This window comes from Anopheles bellator, chromosome 1, assembly GCF_943735745.2.
Source record: "Anopheles bellator chromosome 1, idAnoBellAS_SP24_06.2, whole genome shotgun sequence".
NCBI lineage: Eukaryota > Metazoa > Arthropoda > Insecta > Diptera > Culicidae > Anopheles > Anopheles bellator.
The window spans coordinates 60,028,205-60,041,196 of NC_071285.1; positions in this window are offsets into that span (position 1 = coordinate 60,028,205).

Consider the following 12,992-nt stretch of genomic DNA (forward strand, 5'->3'; position numbering starts at 1 on the left):
GATGAATGTTCTTTTCTTCTAATAGAACGAAACACCAAAACTTCTTTCCAACTCTTTCGCTGCACCAAACTGTGTTGATTTATCACGTTCACGTTCAGAACTAAAATTGCTTTCAACAAAAGGTTGATCAGGTCAGATTGGAGATAAATTTAGTTACAGCATCAACTGAAAAAGATACTAGCAAGCAGCGTTATTCTGTCTTATTCCTGTGTGTTTTAGTACTTTAGCAACTTATGAATGGAATCATTCGATCTAATCAGTCCTTTGGAACCATTTCCTTACTCATCCATCCGTCTACTGATAGCTCACTCTGGAGAAACAAAACACGGAACATTTGAAAAAAAAATTATGTATTGTAAATAAGTTCCTTTTGTGTTGATTCACAGTTCTACTTGATCACTCGAAGAAAACCATCATAGTATTGCTACCGCCGTCTTCGTGCGTGATCGTCGAAGAGTTTTATTATTTATTGTCCTTAGCATAAATGATTAGAAGTTGGAGTGTAAAGGATTGGGATACGGTCAAACGTCTTAAAAGAGAATCGGCACTGCCAGTGATTGTAACAAGTGATTGAACAAACGATAGCAAACAGATGATTTGATTGGCTAAGTTCGCGCTCTAGTAACGTAAATGACGAGCAGATCGAGTTCTCTTATGCACACCTGACAGGCGAGACGGCAAATGGTGTAAAGGAAATGGCCACTTTGCGTGTTTAAATTTACTTTTCATCTACACTTGTTTCTAGTTAGCTGTACTTTAATAAATTCAACTTATCTCACTTTTCATTTTTCTCACTGCAACATGCTATACAAAAACAATTCTTCATCGTTGTGTTATTAACATTTGATAAAACTCCAACTTTGCTTTTTTTAAATGTTTTTGCCTTTAGTAGGAGTTTACTTTTGTTGGGCAAACCCATACCACTCTCGCACACACACTCCTTGTTAACTGAAGAATATAATATAATTGTTTCACTTTTCAATTGCTTTCCTTTACCTTGTTAAATGCTAATTGTAACCTTTTATTGCTGAACTGAAACACACCGGTGGAAAATTATTTCATTTGTCGCTCGAGTTTTGCTTGCGCTCCGTCGCGGTTCTGGAACATGGGTCAATTCCCTGAACCTAACGAAGTGGATGTCTATTTTGGATTTTTAGATTCTCATTTCTTTTCCTGTTCTTTTCTGTGTAAAATATTTCTGTCTGGTCTGGTTCATTTCCAATCCTACCATATTCAATATGAATTATCAATCAATCGCAAAATGTACAAAACGTCACTCAAGCGATTCAAACTGATACTTCGGATGGGATTTCACCATGGGTCAAGGATTTGTATCCAAGTTTCTAACGGTTCCCGTGGATGCAGCATTTTTCAATCGATTCATTCAATCGATAAAGCTTCTCGCTTCATCACATGTATTTTTGTCAACTTTTTTGCGCCATCTTTCCCCCCTGTTCACTAATGGCGTAAATTCCTATTAAATATATCATCTTACGTAGATGCAACATAACAAAATACAATTCAAACAATTCTTTCTTCTAAACTGTTTACTCATTACTAACTATGCATCGTCCGTGCCCGTGCTTTAATTCTTTACAGTAAATAATGGATTACAATCTAATCTCTGCCTTCTTTCTCCCGGAAAAGTCCGAATATTTTGCGAAACAATCTCAATAATACAATAATTATTATGTTTTCTTATTGCTAGTTGGGGAATGATAGTGAAAGTGTTTACATACACAGTTCGTTTTAAATACTTAGCTCTTGCTACAGAATGTACTGCTGTGTGTCGGATTAGAGTTGAAACAGCTTCAAATGAACTGCACTTGCTCCCAACATGATCAGGTCGAAATGTACACGTATGTTTTTGCTCTTATTTGCATGCCTTTTGTTCCGCAGCAACTCACATGTTCCAAAGCTTGAAGTTTTAGTATAAGATAATCTTAACTTTTGATATGTATGTTGATTCAACGTTTGTTTGTTCGATATGTTAGGTTCGGTTGTACACTTCCTTATTCGATAATTTTTGCGCTAATTTCTGCCCTTTTGCTGCAAACTTGTTTTATTCTAGTAAAGGTTTATCACTTTCAGACCTAGAACAGATTGCACTTTCTCGCGTTCTTTCTGTCTCTTATCTCCGCTATTTGCATGATATGCTTGTTGTTCACGGTTTTAATGGCATCTTTCATATGTTTTTTTTTGTACGACTTCGCTATTTCGCCATCGCCGCACTCTTTGTAATTTGCTAGATACATTATGGTTTGTGACGATTGGAGAAGAATAGTACATTACAGTTTAATTACATCCAAAAATATAAGAAATCTGTTTCGCATCTCGGGCACGTTATCCACCCGAACTTATGCACATCCGTTTCATTGCGATTAGTAATGCACCTGCATAGCAATGTAGACAAATCGAACGTTGAACAATTGATCACTAAGCACAGCACATTAAGTAAGATAAAAGAGTTTGGCAAATTGAGGGTACATAGTGATTGTATCATAGATTGCGGTAAGATGCCAACAAAGGAAGGAAGGTCAGTGAAATTATGATAAGTTATTTTGTACTACCATTGTTGTGAGATAAACAGTACTAAAAATATAATATTTACACTCTGATAATCACTTTTAAAATAGTTTTAACCATTTCAATCGAAAAGCTAGAATAACAAGCTCTCTAGAAGCTGCGGCAATTTTCTGTTGACCTACAAAGGGTACAAGTTGAGCATAGCGTGTTCTTTCTTTTCTCGTAGCGTAATTTTTTCCATTGTGTAGCACAATTGCAGCAAAAACTCTAGCTCTTAAGAAGCTACCTTGTTGTAAGACTGACGTTCTGGACAATGACAGAAGCAGGAGGTAAAATTCCGTTTCTAACAAGCAAGTTTCTCGGAACACAGACTAGCTGCCTGTCAGAAAAGATTGACCGTTGGTCAAACAAAGGGTGATTGACCAGTCATAGTGAACGAAATGCTTATCTTGAATCCTTCGCAAGCCAACAAACAACTTTGACTAAATTCTTTACAGTTAGTAATATATGCATTGCTGTTGGTGAGTTTTACTTCAACTGCCAATGATAACAAAGTGAAAGAACAGAAAGCTTTTCCAGGAACCCTCTAGCCTTGATTCCTCTTTTTTGATCTCTCTCTTTTTCTCTTTCTTAACAGCAAACTTTTATGAATCATTTTCTGCTACATCTCAGTTTTAAAGAAATGTTTCTATGATGAAAATCTATTGCTCACACTTCCGAAGACTTAGCGAAATAAATTCCTCTGCTCGATAAGCTAAAATATTATTACACAAGCCGTACATACGCACACCGTGACCCGATGTTGAACCACCAATAATGTAGTGAACTCATTTCCGATTCGTGGGGATTGTCTCATCAAATCTTCGAAACGATTTAACGACGTAGGTCAACACAGGCACCTGGAGCTCGCCACTGTGAAGTTGCTGCTCGAGTTGTGGGCTTCAGATGGTCGAAGCAAGGATTGAGAGAATCGAAAGAAATGACAAAAAGCGCGAAAAGAAGAAAATGCAAATCGAGGATTTCGGACGTAATGCTTCGTAAAAAAAGGACCTCTCAAAGGGACATCAACGAAGCATTTCTGTTCGTTGGTTGCAGTCTCTTCAACATCGAGTCCACATGTGTTGATTGAGTTGGTTTTGGAAGCTTCTGGCCAACTAGCAACGCAACGACTTTATTGTGAGGACAATGAACCCCATCAGTACTTCTGCTAGTTCTACAACTGTAAGCTGGCCAACTGTTGCAACAAATCGCAAAAAGTGCACATCTACTCACGGTTCCGTTTAATCGAGAATCGGGAGCGAGAATTAAAGAACGCTCTAAGTCGACACAAGCGTAGGAAGTGGTCTTTTTAAAGGGTCCCCAGATCAAAGAGCAGGGCCTCACACATAAAAATTCTGCTCGTAAACTACGCTACGTTTCATTTGACCGTCAGTCAGGATCCTCGATATCGTCCGTCATAAAAGTGGATCCGAGTTACATTCCCACACCCGGAGCCAGAACCGTAGCAGATTGCGTTTTATGACTTCCGGGACGAAGAGAACTTGGGAGTTCAGAGAAAAGCGGTGAATGTTTGTGTCAATGAGGATCCAGTTTTTTACTCCCAAGAGCGTCACATTAGCGAAGAATGCAGTGACCAAATGGCCCTGTCTCACGAGTGCCTTCGGTGCGGCATAAGTTGGGAAATCTCATTTTCTCCACTAAATCCAATCATCCATCGATCTCGATTGTGGCTGAGGTTTTCGGGATGGCTTTGACCCTCTAGAGACGTCCGTAACATAATTTAGCAGAGAGACGAAAAGATTAACAATTTCCTTCGGAACATGCCATGCTTCCGAGCAAAAGTCCTCCAGTGCTATTTATAAAACGGCATTAACCCTGGCTCAGTTCCTAGAACATCTTAGCCTTCCAGGTGTGACTGAATTGCTGGATGCTGGAAATTCAAGAGCTTGCTAGTGAAAGACACGTAATTACAGAAAGCCTTCATCATCGCAAATTCCTGTCGGCCGGCCTCAGAAGAGGATATAATGTTGACGCTTTACGCACTTGGTCGATCGGTGGGCGTTTGCTTTTCCAGGAATTGTTTGGTTGGTTAGAAAATAGGAATGTTTACACAATTTGAAATACAAACAGTAAACACTGGAACCACCATAGCATTGCCGAAGTTTGGCTCCTGTTTTCCTGTTTCTGAATCAAATCCCTTACCGTTGTTGATGCTAGATTTTTACGATTACATAGGAATTTAATCGAAATCGAACACCGAATCGAACCCCTTAGGAGCTTAGACTTTGCCACTCGTGTCGAAGTAAAAGGCTGCGATACAGCAGCCCCTTTTAGTGCTCTTCGTGCCGTTGTTTTCATAAACTATTTCACATTGTTTTGAAAGGCACAACATCCTCGATTCCATTGAATACTTTCGGTTGAAGTGACTCTTCGCTTCATCGGCCTGGTGTGGCCCCATTTAGTTCGTCGTTCGTTCGATCCTAAAAATTCCAATCGCGACCATTCCGTTGCGCGACTCGCTATTGACGGAACTGGGAAATGGCAGATGAAAGAATGATTTTCGTTGCAACCAACAGCGGAACCGGACGAAGTAGCATCGCCGTTTGGCCGTTTTTTTTCAACACTTTACGATCCACCCCTTTGAAAATAGTTTCCTTCCATCGTTGCGCGCTCTTTCCGGGAGGCTCAGGCACCTGCCGAGCCAAGGCGTAGTCAATAAGGAGCTCCAACTTGCCAAACATTTTGCCAGAGCCACTTTATTGAATGATTTTCAAATTTTCCGAATCGAAGCTGGGGTGCCGGAGCAAATTTGATGGGCTCCATTTCCCGATGCGGTCGTTCTCGGATATACTTTGCTTCAACAATATTTTTGCCACGCGTTTCAACGTTCACACAACGTCGGGGCAGTGCTTGTGAAAGTTTCCTCCATTAAAAATCCTTTCGCTTTTCCGACGAGAATCGTCCGGCTGGCGAAGCCGGGCGAGGGAAACACGTAAACTATCATCGCCTATTTCGACCACCAACCGCTCCGGCCAATCCGGATCGGCACATTGTTTCGGTTCGGGAGGTATTTTGTTAGCTCCACACACTATTGTTTATGTTTCGATCCTCTCGTGGCGGTGGAGGGAAATAAAATATTTTCACCAAACTCCCGCGGAAGCAACAGTAACAACCTTCAACCCGAGCAGCCCCGTTCTCCGGGTCGATGTGGCATTGTTATGTTGCGACCGACCGTTGTTGCTGTTGGGGGGCGCGCTGGTTAGGTTGGTTATAAATTATTTACGATACTGTTGGCAGGCGAAATATGTGCAAAGTTTCCGCAGTGGCGGCACCAGACCGGCCCCAGCCCAGCAGCCCTTGTCCCAGCGTTGGCCACAAGCCCACACAACGTAACGCAAGCTATAACGCTACGGTAGGCCGTTTTGTCTGGTGGGTTTGGCAAAGCTCCGGAGTAGGTTGAAGCGAGTTTCGCGTGCGTAAATCGAACCCACCACATCGCCGAGGTGGATCCTGATAAGGAAATCGGAAATTATTGTACCTTTAGATAGTTAATGGCTGTCGTTTTTCCTGTGTCTCCCTCGGTGCAGGAAATATGTTGTCGAGCCCGAAGTCCTCGAAACCGAATTCAGTCTCAACTGGCTGTAAATCCCAGCCTATCATCCCGTGGGACTGGCGGTGTCTATGCCAGTGACATAAAATGTGGCACGGTGCTCCAATGTTACAAAACTGAAGAATGATTAACCGCGGTATCTTTGGAAGGAAACCAGTACCGATGTAGGAAAGAATTTTTTTTTTACTCAAGCTGGGTTGCTGGCAGTAAAATGTTTGGTTTCCGATTGGGACGTTCACAATTGTCCTTCAACCGGTTTCGATTTGATAGCATTCTGGGACGTTATTTTTGGCCGATGTATAGGTCCATTAAAAGGAGTGAAGGAAGAGCGCCGAATTTTCCAATCCAACGACCACGCCGTTCTGCCTATAGGTTTTAGAACAAGCAACAAGATAGATTGGGAATTTTACGTCAATTCACCCTTTCAATCCTACGTTAATCCTGTCCTCGAGCTGGACGCGCTAAATGAACATGTTTTAGGATGCTTCGCAGTTTGATTCATAACGAAGCAGAATGTTCAAAGATTATTTCTCGTTCAGCGTTGTTCCGTCGATAGACAACTTTTAGATATTGAACAGAAATTAATTTACATAGATGAACATTCAAACAGCGAAAACGTCCCACACAGGGCGAAAAGTAATTGAACATCAAACGGAACACAGTTGCTTCCTTTCGAGGGGGTTGTTTCGTTGAGGCGAATGTCGGAAAGAAGCATACCGGCAGAAACCTCGTCATGGATGAGCAAATATTTACATCATCCGTTTGCCACTTCCGTCCACGCGTTGATTCCAGTACCTCAATCCAGGTTCCCAGGATTTATCGAACGTTCAGCTTCGAGTGCTGTGCACTGGAAACGGTGCTTTTTATTTGCTTATGAAAATATATTCCATTCAAAGTGCAAGCGGACATGCTTCAAATGATAAGCCGATCCACGTCGTTCCGATTGCGGGTGACGACGTGCCTTTGCAGATCTCCGTCGTAATGTGGTGCAATAAGGTGGATACTTTCCTTGGCTTTCTCAGGCCCTCGACCCTCGTCTCGGGTTGCGGGTCAATATGCGAATGAAGATGTCGTTAAAATGTGGCACGCACTTTTCTGCATACCATTGATTTGATACGACAATGCTCGCTCAACCATGGCCCTCAGCCAGCAAACCTTTGTTCGGGACCGGAGCCAGTGAAGCGAAGCGAATGAAGACGCGCAAACCGAAGCCGGAATGTTTGCTAAGGAAATGCGTTCCGTTTCTCGTGGAGCCGGTTTGGGTGTGTGTTGTTGGTCCATTTAAATATTGTTGCAAAACAGCTTTTCTGCTGCTTCCGCCGTCGAATAACAATTTTCTGGGGGCTTTTACTGTGTGGGAGCCATTACCGTGGCGCGGGTTTCTCGTTAGCCCTGAAACACCCCCTGACGCCACACTCACACCATCAACCAGTTTCTTCGTTGGCCGATTGCATTTGGGGCCCGCCTGGCGGCGTGCCTGCGTAAGAAATAGAGTTTCTGCGTCTCGCTGCGAAAAGTAGATTGAAATTATTTGGGGTGTGCAGGGGGGCGAAGAAAACATGTTTTCGGAAGACAGTGCAAAATTAAACGAACCGAGGGCCTGCGAGACCACAGCGCAAGTGAATAGCGGCAAGCAACAACAACGAAAAATTGATGAATAATAAATAGAATAGGCTTGCGTGGAGCTGGTTTTGGTGCTTTGTTTTGAACTCTTGTTTAAAGCTCCACTTCCGCTTTTCTTGTTTGCATTTCTCGCTCGCTCTCGCTCGCTTTCTCGAGTTGGACAGTACCTTGGGATTCGAGGACCCACTGACACGTTGGCGTACTGATCAATCTCTCTATGCTAAAGATGTGGATTAGTTTCTGGAAGGTTCGCCGTGGTCAATATCAACGTGTTTAATTGTTCCACTTCCTAATCCAGTTCAGGTGTGTTCGTTTCTTCTAATCGTAACGAACAAATTTCAAAGCCCTACCAAATACAGCTTTCGTGTGCTTGTACGTTACAAGCATTAAGATATCTATTGTTCCACAGTGTTAACATTCTATAGCCTGGGACAGATTGTGTCCCCGTGCAGGAAACCATTTTTCAACAGCTATTTTCCGGGAAATAAATCGCCGTGCAAACGTGCCCGGGAACCGGGATGCGGTGAGCGAACTTGTAAAATCCAAACGGGACGAGCATTGTGTACGTTCCCTTACGTTCCGCCAAACGCCCATGCACTTCGACTAAGGCATGCCCAAAAGGTGGCCGCTGCTAACGATCCGCTCATGTGGACGTTTAAATCCAGGTCGCCCCCAACCGACTGCGGTGGGCAATTTATTTCACATTAGATCGTGCGCACGAGTTCTACCAAGAATTCTAGATTTTCCGGGCGGATCTTGCATCCAACAGAGGGCTTACAGAGATTTTTGGGCCTCGTCTCCCGTTTCGGTCGGAAACCTACTGACCTAGAAACGAATCAGGCTGCTTTCCGCGAGGGCTTCCCGTGTGTCGGTTCATTGGTTAATTTCCCGCTGTGCACTGTTTTCCATAGCCAGCATCACCAGGGCCGGGGTTTGCATTTCATGTTGCCTCGAACCATGCAGAAGCAACAAGATAAACCAGTCTCGCCTCTGTCGTCTTGTGGCTGGCTGTTACAATAGCCGGCCGAGAGCCTCGGCGTGGTGCTAAATAGGTCGAGAGATTCACGAAAAGCTTCCGCGAATCGAAATCGCTAATGGAGGATTCCGGTGACCACCGCTGCCGTTGGGTGGACCCAAAATCGGTGAATTGTTTTGTAGTAATTATGTGGATTATGCTCCCCTGTCCAAAAAGTGGGTGAATTATTCATCTGTCTAGGTGTGTGTTGGTTAATTTATGCGGCTGTGTCCTCTCTCTCTCGTTCGCTGAGTCCGCCAAGCTCCGGAGTTTTTGCTGGTCTTTACACACTCTTTGCCACCACACGCTAATCCCAGTAGAACTAACGGGGACGTGCATCATAAATATCATCCCCACAGTATGAAGAGCGACCGCACCAGGTCGGAGGTACAGACACGAGACAGGAAGAACATGATTCTCTGACGTCCGACCCGAAGGGGTCATCGGAAAAGCGGCGCGAAAGGGTGTCTAAATTACATTTTTCCCTTGTTACACAGGGGAGGGATTCCATTTACATATGCTCAATGCGGAGAAAAAGCCGCCAGAGGACAAACTTTCATTTAAAAAATCGGAGGTCACACAAAAAATCCTTGTAACACTGCTTCTCCACAGGACACTCGGGGGGGTCCGTCGGTGGGGATAAAAATTATTCGCTCGACGGTGTGTCCATTTCCTCGCCCATTCACCCTCTCCTTGACCTCGGACCATCGGAAGATAAAATGGTTCCACATTAATCCTTCGCACTTCTCCCTCGCCAAATGCAGGGGGTGCAACCGGACACACACTCTCCTCAAGGCGGCTCCACAGAGTGCATCGCTTCCGGCAGAGGGGAGAGTGTCAGAAAGTATACATCGTCGCATACTGCACGTAATTAAAATTTCACGTCGTCGTCGAAGTCCACAAGTTTATTGTGGAAAACTGCGAAATATTTAAGGAAGTACAAAATTAATCTACATCCTTCCAAATATGAACTGAAACTGTTCAGGAGATCACAGAAAGCCAAACGAGACACACTCCGGTCGCCTTGTGCCGGTGATCCTATTAGGGAGTTGACAGTTTTGACGTGTGCTGTGGAAAGTAACAGACACGAGATGAGTTAAGCTGATTAAGAGCAAGTCAAAACAGCTGCACTTTGTCAACTTTCGCACAGTTATCACGTGGAGCCAGCTTAGGAGACTTCAGAATGTAACAAACTCTTGTCCACGGGCCTAGGCATCGTCTTTGTGTAGCGCCGGTCTTGGTGGGGCTCGTGGTCCCGTCATAAGCAGCGCACACAGTTCGCCAAACATGAATCCCTCCAAGCCACACGCGGACAATCCCCAGCTGTGCCTGTTCCACCGTTGGTCAGCTCAGCTCTCGTGTTTCACTCGCTTAGCCCACGGCCCGCGCCATCTGGTTGCGTCAATCCTACCGATGGCCCCGGGATATTGGCAACATGATGAAAAGAACAATTGCACCACACATTCCCGCAGCAAGCATGACGGTGGTCTGGTCAAGCCTATTTTCAAGGCTAATGGTATTTCAGTAGAAGACAAAATGTTATAAAGTTATTTTGACGCACTTTGGCTCCGTGTCTCCTACCCACACGTCCATCGCCGAGAACAAACGTGCCGCAAATCACGACGTCGTTCTCGGAGTCTCAGAATTTGCTATATTTTTATCCGCCTTCAAGCTACGGGTACTTTTGCTGTCATCCAAAGTTTGGCCACACATAAATCGTTAAATCGCCCAGTGAACTTTCTCATGCTTCCATGAGCCTGAACATGTTGCCAAAACCACTCTGAGGAACAGTTTTTTTCCATTAATTGAACGGATATTTCTATAAAATGCTCGGAAACGGTCAACACACAGGAGTACACTTGCGTGCTTAGCATTCAAGGGCTGCCATCCACACTCAAATGGAATAAAAGATAAGCGAAACAGTGCTCGCACTTGACTCGCCGATATCGGAAAAGAATGAAAGGGCCGGGCCGAGTACGAAAGTCCTTGAGCCCGTGATACGGGCTCGTTCGGTGAAAGTGTCGAGTTTCCAACAATCGCTCTTCTGCTGGACATTATGCAAATGGGCCTAATTATTTGATTTCCAAACAGGAAACTTTTCCCTTGGTCCGAGCCCACGTGGGCCCGGGTATCTATCGTAGTATCTTTCGTAGCGGGTTCCGAGGGCACGGGAGCGAGTGGGCAGTGCGCTGTTACGTGATGGATTTTCAGATCGGAGAAAGAAGGGGCATGAAGAAGTGATCAAACCGGGCGAAACTAGAACCAGGTAATTGAAGTTAGGTCGTACAAAATTGTTCCACGCTCCTCTGTGACCGCTGGCCCCCGGGTGCCCTCAAATAGATGAAGACGTTAAATGAGAACCTTGAAGAGTGATAACATAAAAAACACATTAGCTTTTGTCAACCGGCGACTTCAAGCACCTTCTCGCAACCACTCCCCACGGGTGTGGTGCAACAATTTCGATTTCAATCACTTTCCGGAAAAAAGTGAAGCAAAACTACGAACGATTCCCCCCAACGAGGTCAACTTATCGTTCGAATGCACGCGATACCCCGAAGGACATCCACCCAGGTGCTACTCGTCCCATTCACGAGCAAGACCAAAGACGAAACGACCTTTGGTGATGTAAATACGGTCCGTGCGCCCTTCGCAGCAGGCAAAGGAAACGGAACCTTGTAATGGATTTCTCATTATCCGTCCATGACAATCAGCCGCTACCCGGTTACCACCAACAGAGAGCGGTGATTATGCACGAACACGTCCCGAAAAACGATAAGCTTGTCTCTGCGCTGCATGATAGCCGCAGATCCGGCCCGTGTAAGGTCGGATCCATTTCCTGGTAATGAATTTGAAAGCCACTGGCCCCTTCGGCTGAACTCAGACTCTTGGGCTAATCAGTTTTTATTTCGTCACTGACGTTCGCGAAGGAATCATGCTTCACGAATCCAACGGAGTGTTTCGAGAAGTGGTCTGTCGCTCAGAACAGCAAGGAAAACGCGCAACATGATACTATCCGATGGAGTCATTTGCAAAACAGTAAATACGAACGGCGGATGCCGGTGACCATTTTACGGTTCATTCAGCCGGTCGCACTATCTTATAACGATGGCCGATTTACAACGTTAAGAGCTCCTTCGAGAGTGGGATCCATCCAGGATGACACGGAAGTAAAGTATTCTGGGAGAACACTTTTATAACTGCTAATTACTCGAACGGAAACGGTTTTATTAAAGTAGCTTTGTGCAAAAAAATTGCACATAGTAACTTATGTTCAACTTATGTTATGTTTTGGGTTTTGAGGTCGCTCCATTCCCTTTTTGTATTCTCATAAGTCGTTGACACAACTTGATAGAACCATCCATTTGACAATTTAAGCAAGATGGAGGCGCCTGGTGGTCCGGGCTCATGTGACAGACCGTCAACTATGCCGACCCACACCGTTTTGCAATGGTTGTCGTTGATTTATAGTGACCAATTCCCACCAATCTGTGGACACGGTTACTCAACAGTTTTTAAGATTGGAACATTTTCAGCTAACCGCTTTCGTGCACACGGAGGGAAAATGGAGCCGCCTGGTACCCCATCACCCCGATTCTGGCCACCGATGCGGAAAGTGATGATGCGAAAGTTGAACGGAATGCTCTTCAACCAGAACAGATAAATGCCAAACCACAAAAAAGGCATAAACTCCGTGTTGCATTGATTTTAATTTTCCCTCCCAAACACTCGTCAAACAGAAGGGGCCAGCCTTTGCCAATGGGGCGTCGCTTTTTTCGCCAGTTCCATTTTGCTGTTTAGTTTGCCAGTTCCATTTTGCACCCACACACATCTTCGATTTGCCACAAATCGAAAAGCCACGGCAAATGTGTATTTTTCGTTTTATGTCCGCGAGCGTTCATGTTGCTGCCAAACTTCGGTGCTGCATTTTCCGGTGCTCCGAAAAGCTCGCTAGCGCCCGAAAGCGGGACAGAGACCGAAAGGGAACAAGAATGGAGTCCGCCGTTTTTGTTATCCCAATCCTGGCTACGGCGACGACGAAAGCAACGTTAACGCAGCACATTTCGTCATCAACTCTTCTCCCGTGGGCAGTGCTCGTGCTCCTGGGACGTTTCGTGATCTAGCTCCCGTAGTGACCGGTGGGCTGGCAGAATATGGGCCCGAGAACTCGAAAGTGCAGAGCGTTGGGAGGAGTTTTGTTTGCCCCGAGAAAAAGTCACG